General features: G+C 43.1%; 1 pseudogene; it reads right to left on the reverse strand.

Moving 5' to 3' along the window:
* Positions 1 to 3,897: 3,897 nt before the first annotated feature.
* LOC123099233 (wall-associated receptor kinase 3-like) lies at positions 3,898 to 11,492 on the reverse strand (annotated as a pseudogene).
* Between the last annotated feature and the right edge of the window lie 593 nt (positions 11,493 to 12,085).

The following is a 12,085-nucleotide window of genomic DNA, read 5'->3' on the forward strand; positions in this document are numbered from 1 at the left end:
AGTACTTTCGCAGTAGCGCGTCCAGAAGAAGGGCGCTACTACTATATCTAGCCTGGAGGCAACACCGTGGCAATTATAGTAGTAGCGCTTGTTTCACCTAGAGCGCTACTGCTACTGGGCTATTAGTAGCGCGGTTTCCTGAAGCTCGCTACTGCTAATTAGCAGTAGCGTTTGTTTTTAAACCGCGCTGCTGCTAAGATTCTGTGTATAAGGTTTTCCCTAATAGTGTGTTGGTGGGCAGCTGCACCTTGGATACCTATGACATTGAGGATGAGTCCACCTTTCACCTTGTCCTTCGTGGGATGCATATATTTGTGCAGCCACGGCATGGTCACAAGATCATTACCCTCGAGATGAAAATACAGATATCGTATACAGCGTAAAGGCAAAGATATTCTATGAAACCGGACCAGCAGCGCCTCACCTTTGCTACGAAGCAGCTGGAGGAAGCCCGAACCTTGGCGGACTACAACATAGAAAACGATTCTACCCTTCATCTTTGGATGCCCTTCAGTCCGATGCTGAGAGATAGAACGTTCACCATTGTGAGCACGCCGACTTGTAGGACCGTCATGGAATGCCATTGCATGCTCACAGAGACCATCGGCGAATTCAAGGAGAGGATTTATGTCCAGTTGGGCATTCCCGTGGACCAGCAGTGCCTTTCGTGGCGCGAAAAGCAGCTGGAGAATGGCTGCACCATGCGGGAGGTGAGGGACTGTTGGACTTCCCTCCTTCTGGAGCTCTGCCTTCCTGGTGGTCAGTGAGTAAGATGTATATTGTGTCCTGGTGCATGCAATCCAGCATCCCTTTCCGCCTCTAGTCTAGAGTAGAGTTTGATGGACATTGGTTCTTTGCTTTTGGTGGCAGTATTAGGCAGGCGTCGGATGGGTAAACAGCTGTTGTTGCTGCCTTTTGGGTATTACTAGTACTTGATATGTGAACTAATGTGGATGTCGTTTCTGGAGTTGAATATGCACCGATGGGCGATAGCCAATCTAGTTAAGATGTACATCGCCCATGGGCGATGTTGTACATGCTGGCCAACCAGAACGGTTTCTGACTGCCACCGAGTCATCTGAAGCCTAGCTCTCTGTTTCCTCGGTTCAGAGTGCAAATCCTATCACTCATTCATCTCAATGATTTGCACAGCTGTGCACCTCAGTTTTGTTTGGCGCAGCCTCTGCTTTTCAAAGTTATGCTAGCAAACATCCTGCCGCATATCGCTGAAAAACTGAATGACTGACCGCTGCACATTTTTTTGATAAAGGACATTTCATTGAATAGATATATCGAGGTGATACAACCGCATCGAAAGAAAGTCCGGCCTCTGCATAGCTAGATGCACACAGCCAAAAAAGTCCAGAGTACCCTAAAAGCAAAAAATAATTTGATACAATGCCAATCAAAAAAACATGTCCAGCCTAAGGAGTGGCAGATCCTATCCGTAGGTCACACCGCCATCCATGGGGGTAGAAAACCTCCCTGGCCGTATGCTCCAGCCGTGTAGACGCCATCATAAAAAGGTCTCTGTCCTCCGGCCTCTGCAGGATAGGCCAAGTACGGAGCCATCGTGTACACACATGAATAACCTGCATAGGAGATGAGACACATTTGTTATTAAAAATCACATCATTCCTGGTAAGCCACAGTGCCCAGCATAAGGCCGCCGCTCCCACAAGAATATGTGCAGAAAATTGTTTATCAATACCCCGCAACCAGTTGCCGAACATGTTCCGTGCACTACGTGGTGGGTATAGATTCGAAGCTACTTGAACTATGGCCCAAACTGCCCGAGCGAACTTGCACTCAAAAAATAAGTGTTTAATAGACTCGTCATGTTGGCAAAAGACACATGTCTTGGAACCATGCCAGTTTCGTCGTGCCAGATTGTCTCTAGTTAGGATGACTCCTCTGTTAAGAAACCAGAGGAAAATCTTCACTCTTAGAGGGATTTTGAGCTTCCACAATTTCCTGTTATCAACTGGAACATCACAATGAACCATTGCATCATTCATGGATTTTACTGAAAATTTGCCATTCTGATGCAAGTTCCATCGAAAAATGTCCGGCTCACCTGACAGTTGAATGTCCTCCAGGCGAGTGAGTAATTCATTCCATGCTGCCAGGCGAGGGCCAAAAAGGTCCCTACGGAAAGAAATATCAGGGTTTTCTTGTCCTAAAACTTGTTTGATTGTGACGAATTTATGTCTAACAATCTTATACAAGCTCGGATATTGCACCATTAGTGGGTTATTCCCTAGCCAGATATCTTCCCAGAATCGAACCTGAGAACCGTCCCTAACTGAGAAGGTCCCAAATTGGAAAAAGAATTCCTTGGCCTTCATCACACCACTCCAGAAATGCGAATCCCCAGGTTTCCAATGAACTTGAGAAACGGCATTGGATCCCACATACTTGTTGCGAATGATTTCCTGCCATACTCCATTCTCAGTGAGTAGTTTGTAAACCCACTTGCTGAGAAGAGCAATGTTTTTAATCTCAAGGTCTTGGATTCCCAGCCCCCCTTGACTTTTAGGTCTGCATAATACGCTCCACCTAGCCAGTCGATATTTCTTGGATTCATTATCGCATTGCCAAAAAAAATCTGGATCTAAAGTAGTCTAGTCGCTGGAGAACCCCTTTCGGTAGGTGGAAGAATGACAACATATATAAAACCATGTTGCTTAGAACTGAATTCATCAAGATCAATCGTCCCCCGTAAGACAAGAGCTTGGCCTTCCAACTGGCTAAGCATTTCTCAAGTCTCTCTTCCACATGTTTCCACTCAGCGATAGTTAAGCGCCGATAGTGTATGGGAATACCCAGATATCGAATCGGAAACTGCCCGAGCTGGCATCCAAAAATCTCAGCATACTCAGGTGCTGATTCTGCAGCATCGCCAAAGCAAAAAAGTTCGCTCTTATGAAAATTAATTTTGAGACCAGAAAGTTCCTCAAAAGCACATAAGAGCAACTTGAGATTTCTTGCCTTATCTAGATCATGATCCATGAATAGAATAGTGTCATCCGCATATTGTAGAATAGATAGACCATCTTCTACCAAGTGTGGAATGACACCACTAATTTGACCGTCTAGCTTAGCCCGCTCAACAAGGGTAGCTAGCATGTCGGCCACAATGTTAAACAAAATAGGAGAAGCGGGGTCCCCTTGGCGAAGCCCCTTCCTTGTCTGAAAATAGCTGCCAACGTCATCATTAACTTTTATAGCCACACTGCCTCCAGAGACAAAGCTCTCTACCCGACGACACCATTTTTGTGAAAACCCCTTCATGCGCAAAGTTTGCAACAGAAAGGGCCACTTAACCTTATCGTAGGCTTTTTCAAAATCTATTTTAAGAATGACACCATTCAACTTTTTTCGGTGAAGCTCATGTACAGTTTCGTGCAAGACGACCACTCCATCTAATATGTTGCGGCCTTGCATAAATGCTGTTTGAGTGGGTTTCACGACATGGTGAGCCACCCCGTTCAACCGATTAGTTGCGACCTTCGTGAAGATTTTAAAACTTACATTCAGAAGGCAAATCGGACGATATTGTTGAATACGACTAGCCTCCTTCATCTTAGGCAAAGTGCACATGGCAACCCTATCGAATGATCCCACCAACCTGAATAACCTCAGCAAGGAGAACCGCCGGGCACGAGGCACATCAGGGACGACACCCCTTTCAAGCAGACCATATGGACATCCTGATCTTGTTGCCTGTCACTTCGCTGCAGAGGTAAACACCCTGATTTTCCGAGTAACTGCTATGTAAATGTATATATCCATATAAATTTGGATCATTACTATGGTTGGAAGTCTAGACATACAGCGTGCATAAATGTATGAACCATTAAATAGTTGTGCCATGGATCCCAATGCAATGGAAATCCTACGACAGAGGGGACTACACGTGGCCACCCAGTTTTTTCCGTAGTTTTAACAGTACACAACCAACATGGACTACATGTACATTATCCAAATGTATCGGACGGTAAATGTCATGCTCGGGTCTAAATAGATGAACTGCGACCCAACAAAGTTATTTGAAAAATACATTATCTTACAGAATCCAAACGGGTATTCGGTTGCTTCATTGTACACTTGTAATTAACGTTGTAAACTGGCCGATAACAGGAACTCTTGCTCCAAACTGTAGCACCCAGAATTGCCTTCAGATTTCACAATGACAGCGTTCACACAATTGCTCTCTCCATCATCTCTGCAAGCTTGGAGCTTTCTTAGCCTCCCACTCTTTAGGAATTGCAGCCTCATATCTACTTCTTTCATAGTAGGTCTCTCTCCTCCTTTGAGACGCAAGCAAACTTCTATAAGCGAGGCAATTTCACCAATATCTTCTTTGTTTGCCTCTTCCACAACTTGAGGATCGATGATTTCCATAAGCATTCCATCTTGAAGTCCTTCAACGAAGTAATGAGACAAACTTTGTTTTATGCCTGAATTATCATTAAAAACCGGCTTCTTTCTTGTGAGAAGTTCCGCGAGTATCACCCCAAAACTATACACATCACTTTTCTCAGTTAGTTGGCCGGTATGGTAATACTCTGGATCTAAGTAACCAAACGTGCCTTGGACCTTAGTCACCACATGACTCTCGTCAAGAGAAATAGATCTTGAAGCACCGAAATCAGACACCTTTGTGGTGAAGCTGCCATCTAGGAGTATGTTGGAAGACTTCACATCTCTATGAAAAATTGGTATTGCTGCAGCTGAGTGGAGATAAGCAATAGCACCTGCAGCCTCTACTGCAATCTTAATACGATCTTCCCATGATAACAAACACCCAACACCAGTGTGAAGAAGATCATATAACGTGCCATTAGATATGAACTCATAGACCAATAAGGGCACTTCAGATTCTAGACAACAACCAAATAGCTTCACGATGTTGCGGTGTATGATTTGAGACAAGATAGCAACTTCGTTGATAAACTGGTCTATTTCAGCTTGCTTCTCAATTTTGGATTTTTTAATGGCCACCACACGTTGATCACATAGAATCCCCTTGTAAACTGTGCCATGTCCTCCAGAACCAAGAACACGAGTAGCATCAAAATTGTTGGTCGCCACCTCAAGTTCCTGCAAGGTGAATATGTTTGTTTTGCTTGTGCTGCATTCATCTGAAATTAGTTGTTCCAATAGTAGGCCTTGATTTTTCTTGAACCATGCTCTTCGAGTACTTTTCTGAATGCTTTGCTTCCACTTATGAGCGAGTACACTTGCACTCAGCCCTAGAATTATTGAGCCAAAGCCACAGCTTATTCCAGTTGCAATTCCTGCATTCATTCATTGCAGTTACAAAATTACTCATATAGTAGACAATTGTTGGCCATTCGGTGAATATATGATAATAGGATTCACCCAACCAATAGATGATACATGTCTGCCTTGTTTTTTTTAGGGGAACATGTCTGCCTTGTTAATATGCAGCGTTTGGGGACAATGTTGTATTTATCACCGCCAAAGAGGGGCAGCAGGGAGGATGCAAAAAAAACATTTCTAACGAATGAAACGAACTCTACAGAAAGAAAGTCCTAACGTGGCCGTATGCATCTCCCAGATGCAGAGGCCGGGGGTCATCCTCCTTTTTCTAAAAAAAAAGAAAGAAAGTCCTAACGAATGGAATCCTTAAAAATTCTTATGCAATTCCTTAGAACCAAATAGGTACTTAATGGTGCCAATTGACACCAGTCTTTGCGTGTAGCTGCCTAGCCCCATCCTTCATGGACACCCATTTCAAATAATAATAATGGACTTTTTTTTGGCATCGCGAGTGTGTGGGTGGGGGTCGTGCATGGGCGGAGCCAGCAAAAGGACATGCGTGTACATATGTACACCCATTATTTGGGAAAGAAGAGCTTATAGCTCTAAGTTAATCCTATAATTAATTAGTTAGAACACCAATTTTAAAACTATTTACACCCAAACCAAAATTCCTGCCTCGGCCACTGGGTCGTGTGGCAGTGAGATTGTTCATATTACTTAACAATCTTGTGATCATTACGAGCAAAGTACAATACTGTATGTTCTGAATAGTAAGTGCAATAAAGAAATTGCGGTATGACTTGCCTATAAGAATATTGCGTTGCTTTACTGACATAACACACTTCCTTTTTGTTGCATCAAATTCTTTTCCGTGTGGGCAACTCATGCAATAGTAACCTCCATCAAAATTGTGACATATACCGCTGCAAGAATCTGGCAGTAAGCACTCGTTGATGTCTGCAAATGTTAGTAATGTAATCAGCATTAGTGTATATATATATATATATATATATATATATATATATATATATATATATATATATATATATATAATGAAATCCACGCAGCGAGTATGGTGAGAGAAACTACCTTTGCACCCATCTTCAATATACGGATTTCCCTGAAATCCTTGGGAACAATTGCACCGATAGCCAAGCTGTTTTTTCCCATGGTTGACAAGAAGGCAGTTGCTGTTGACACTGCGGCATGCGTACGTAGCTTTATGTTTCATAGCTTTTTGACAAGTTATATTCCTAACAGCCCACCACATTTGCATGTCATATTCTTGAGACAACTCAAATATATCATTGCGGGCACCATCTTGCATCGCTTCTTCACCATCTTTGGTGGGTACCATGAACTCTTGGAAGTTGTATGCTGTATCGTTCGGTATATTTCTTACACTTAAATAACCATCGGCCACTGATACATTGTACACATGATATTTTATTACTCCCCGATCAAGTACGGTGACATTATCCGTTGTACAGTTAAGCCCAAACTTTTCATGAGCATAACAACCTTCTTCGACCCCGAAAGGAAAAGGAATGCTTGTGTTTCCACATGATCTTGAGCAATCCTTTTTAGGAACTGGATTGTAACCTGCTCAATAAACAAAAAAAAGGTTGTCAATACTTAATAGCTATATTATATGTGAGACCATATATACACATATTCCTTCATTCTAGTAAAAGCGATAAAAAAATGAAGGCACCGATCAAATATGGAATCGTGCTCATTTTGCAGAACATGTAATCCACATAACTTCTTGCCTAAAGCAACCTACTGATGTTCCTCATTTGTTTGTTTTTGGGAGTTGGTTGAGAAGGGCCAGGAACATTGTTCAACCTCATGCTTTGGTTTGGTCTGCATTACTTTATTCTCGAAATAGGCTTTCGACCCGCTTTATAAGTAAAGCAACAACTGAACAAAATACATGGCCGACCCATACAATGTGGTGAGGTAGCTCTCTTACACGGCCGATCCTAGGATAACCGGATCACCCAGAACGCACGCGACTACGCTACCTAAAGTTAACATAGGAAGATCTGAGTATACCATAACGCTACACCCTAGAACACCTAAGCTCCACGGAAACACCCTCAAGAGGGAGAACGGCGCAAAGCGTCGCCGCTGCCGAGTCCGTCGGACAAAGGTTTTCAGCTGAAACACAGACACAGAGAGGAGCACCACCACGATGTCTTCAAGAGTGAGCGGCGCTCGCGAGCGTCGCCATCATCGGAAACAAAGCACGGAGCTTTCACCCGACAACACCTTCATGTCACCATGAGGACTCCTGGACAAGCGCGATGGGTACATATGCCTACATCCAGGTTGGGGCGCCACCACAGAGTGCCGAGCCATCTACACTACATCCCTCGCCGCCCCCACGACCAAGAGACATAGCCACCACCGCTGCCATGATGCCCATTGGAGAGCCAAACATGGGGACCACCATCCAGGGCTACCGCCCCGGCATCCAAGCCTCGAGATCTCGCCAACCATCCACATCACAACACTTCAACCCTAGTAGGAAGAGTAGTAGGCATCTCCTGCCACTCCTTGCCCGGCATCAACCACCAGGTCCACGCCTCCACAGTAGGAAGCATCGACACCTGCCGCCCCAACCAGTCATGGATGACTATGTAAAATAATGTTTTTGGCAACTGAAGTATTTCTTGCTCCTTGCAGGTTACCTTTATATATGTATCATCTCGCTCCCCTCACTAGTAGAAAACGGGCCTTTAGTCCCTGTTCCAGAGGGCCTTTAGTCCCGGTTCTGGAACCGGGACTAAAGCCTAAAACCTTTAGTCCCGGTTCGCTTACGAACCGGGACTAAAGGGGCTCCACGTGGCCGATGTCTGGAGCTCCACCTTTAGTCCCGGTTGGTAACACCCAAAAAAAGTTATTTTAAAAAAAATCCCGATTTTCAAATTTCTAAATTATTTGATCTCTAATCACCCCTCATCACTTCTCAATTTAATCTCTAATCTCTAATCACCCCTCATCACTCCAAATCGTCTAACTTCCCGGCCGGTCACCCATCCTCTCACTACTCCAGCCTAAGCACACCTAACTTCTGAGTTCTATTCCCCCTCGTTTCAAAGTCTGCACTTGTTGTTTTCTTGACAACAGTAAGCTGTAAATCCTATTAACCCTTAGGAGTTCAACTTGAGCATGAAGTCACACGTTTCACCGTTTGAGTTTGAAACTATTATTCTTAAAACCAATAATTATTTAGTCACACTAATATTTCTTGAATAAGTAGTTTGACCACAGTTTGACAAAAAATTCAAAAAAACATAAATTTGAGGATAACTTTTTTTTCCTTTATAAATTTGAGGATTCTAAATGTTGCCAAACGGCCTACGGCGGTCGAAATCGAAACCGGACTTTCGTGCTGAACATTTTGATATATTATACGTTTTTTTCGACATTGTATGCAAAAGTTATAGCCGTTTTGCGTTTTCATAATTGTTTTTTTGCAAAACATGTCCAAATTTAAGTTTCTTAATTTTCCTAACTAGTAGATGTAGTAACATAACTACATCTCGAAGGATTTTAATTTTTGAAGCTTTTATCATTTTCTGCACCGTCCCAGCCAGAGTCACAACTAAGGTTAACCAAGCTAGAGTCACGTTCTATTAAAGTGGCAAAAAGAATTAGCTTTTAATATAGCAAAACTAATTCTATCAACTATTATTAAAGGCTAAACAACTATTAATACAAACAGTAGCAAAATTAATATTAATTAATTATAAAAATTTATCTACTGTTGTCTAACAGAAGCATACTACAACATGTTAAAATCTACAGAAAGAACTAACTAAAAATAATTGAAAACAACAATTAAAGGACTAAAACAACCATATAAGCAAAGCAGTACTGTTTTAATTATAATCCGAATTTAAATTATTCTAAAAATAACCAAATAAATCTTACAGTGACAACAACCTCACATGTGACTAGGAGCAAAAAGAATTAAAATAAAAACTATTTTTAAACTCAAATTATTCACAATCTAGGGTTTGAAGCAAATTTGAAAAAAATCATATTTAAATTTATTCAAATATGAAAACTAATGGCACAAACAGAAACTAGACAAAGTTTTGAATCTAATGCAAAAAGAATCACTCCAAAAAATCAAATATCCTAAAAGATATAAGCAATTTAAAACAGAAACTAGAAACAAAAAACAAATGAAAAAACAAAAAACAAATTTCAGAACCCCTTTAGTCCCGGTTTGAGACATGAACCGGGACTAAAGGTCATCGCACCCTTTAGTCTCGGTTCCTCACTCAAACCGGGACTAAAGGTCTAATCTTTAGTCGGTTTGAGACACGTACCGGGACTAAAGGGCATCGCACCCTTTAGTCCCGGTTTGTGTCTCAAACCGGGAGTAAAGGTCCCATTTGAACCGGGACTAATGCCTTCCCGACGCCCTAGCCGCTCGAACCGGGACTAATGCTCACATTAGTCCCGGTTCATAATAGAACCGGGACTAATGTGTACACTGAGCTTGGACGAAAGCCCTGTTTTCTACTAGTGCCTTTTGGTCAACATACTTCAGCAGCAGGAAGAGAACTGAAATTGGGTGATCACTGTCTTCAGTACTTTGGATGTGAGGATCCACATGCTCTTCATCAAACTTGGGTGCTAGCTTACTAACATGTTGGGTGAGTTTTGAGTCTCATTTCACACTTTCATATGGCTTGTAAGCTCTTTTCTTTTTGTAGCTGGTGGTCGTAATTGTAATAATCTTAATGTTATGCTGGCTATAAAAAATTTATTCCGATAAAGGGTGCTTTATGATTGTACACACGGCCTCTGCACGACAAAAATGCTGACTATAAACATGGGTGGTGTAGAGGTCAAAACCTTCTGTTATCAAATCTTCTTTTGCATTCACAAATTGCTCAAGATGGCACTAAGGGATGCCTAATGATTTGTATTTTAACTTGTTTATAAAGATATCCGCATCATGAACAGACACTACTTCATACTACTCCAAAGCTAACATGGTAATTTATTGGTCAAAATACGGAGTATCTACCTCACGCAGAGATCAATATATATTTGGACAGGTTCTGTGACTCATGAAGGAAATGCTAATAACACTTGCACAAAGAAGAAGAAAAAGTACCTTCGATGCAACCGTCAATAACGTAAGGATTGCCGCCTTCATAATATTCGGAGCACCAGCAATAGTAGCCGTGCGATGCATTGCGGCAATCGCTGTTGGCGGTACAAACATAGGCCTTATTCTTGTATGCCATTTGGCAGCTAGGCTGGTCCGTTATAGAACCCCGGAGTTCCGCATCCTCATAGTGCCATCTGCTTGTGTTTATCCAGCCTGAGAAAAGATCACTTGTACGAAAACCAAAATCCCCTAGTTCTGAAACGAAGACCTTGACATGAGACAGCAGCTCATCTGATTGTTGGACGAAGTCGTCGAGGCGGGCAAGTGTTAACTGAAAGCCTCCCAACTCCCTTTTGATGCGGATCCGGCAGCAGCCGACGCCATCGCAGCCTTCTGCTTCCTTCTCCATGTTGGATGTGCATGTACTCATGCATGAGCCGAGTGTATCGCCGGTGTCGTGATCGTACAAGAATGCCTCCACACCACAGCCGATGACATACAGAGTATTAGAGCGCTCCTGGAGATTGATGGTGCCCTTGGCAGGGGATTCCCAAGACACGTTGTGGGTTTTTGTGCCTGGTCTCATTGTAATGTTGAAGCCAATAGGTGTCCAAGCATAGATGGTATTAAGGCCGGTGATCACGGTTTTGCTGCCTCTGCCTCCCAGAAGGAGCCTGGGAGGCATAGTGGTGTTGTCGCAGGTGAGCTCGAAGCCCGGACGGAAGCATCCCTGCCCAATCCCATATGGGTAGGCGATGTAGTCCACGTCTCCGCAGCTGGAGGGACAGTGAGCCAGGGATGCTTCAGAGGGTATATGCAAGATCCCTCCGGCCACTCCAGAGACCCATGGTGAAGCTGCCAAACAGATGAGCTGAGCAACATGCTACCTATCACACTGGCAGAGCTCATGGTTTCGGTTCTACTATGTTGGTAAGGAAGATAGGCTTGCTGGTGGCTGCTGCTTTGTGTGAAATATGCACCGTGCTAAGACAGGCTTGCTGGATGCTCTTGTGTGTGTGTGTGTGTGTGTGTGTGTGGAATATGCACACTATAAGGGCAATTGCTAGTCACGGCGACCACCCATAACTTGAGGATATTGTCTCCCCCTTCTGCCAGGAATAATTCGTTGGGTGTTGACGTCTCAAGGAAATACATGTAGTGGTGTTCAGATGTTACGATCATTACCGGTCCCATCCAATAACTCCACTCGCGTTTGGCCACATGAAAACAAAGACCCAGAAAGTATGCCGTGCATGATCTGCAAGACTCTTCAACATTTGCACACGAACCACATAAACCCTGGTCTACACTTAAGAATGGTCTGTTTAATGTCCATGTCTTTGAATAATTCTTCATTGGTATCCGTCCCACCTCTGGTGGAGATAGCAGGGTAGAGTGTGACGGCAAAGAATGCGCACCGTCCGAATTCATAGCTTTGGTAGACTCATAGCCAAGCCAAATATCTGTTTTTTTTTCTTCCGAAAAGATGGAATCCTCGGCTCTGCATCGAGTGACGCACACAGCCTGCCAGGCCAAACATCGCGAGTCACATGCATCTGTAACATGAACATACTACAAAGTTGTACTAAAGCTGCTACAAGTAATATGGATCGGAGGGAGTACTTAATATGTTCAGTTGTTAACCAATGACCA

Source organism: Triticum aestivum, chromosome 4D (assembly GCF_018294505.1).
Source record: "Triticum aestivum cultivar Chinese Spring chromosome 4D, IWGSC CS RefSeq v2.1, whole genome shotgun sequence".
Taxonomy (NCBI): Eukaryota; Viridiplantae; Streptophyta; class Magnoliopsida; order Poales; family Poaceae; genus Triticum; species Triticum aestivum.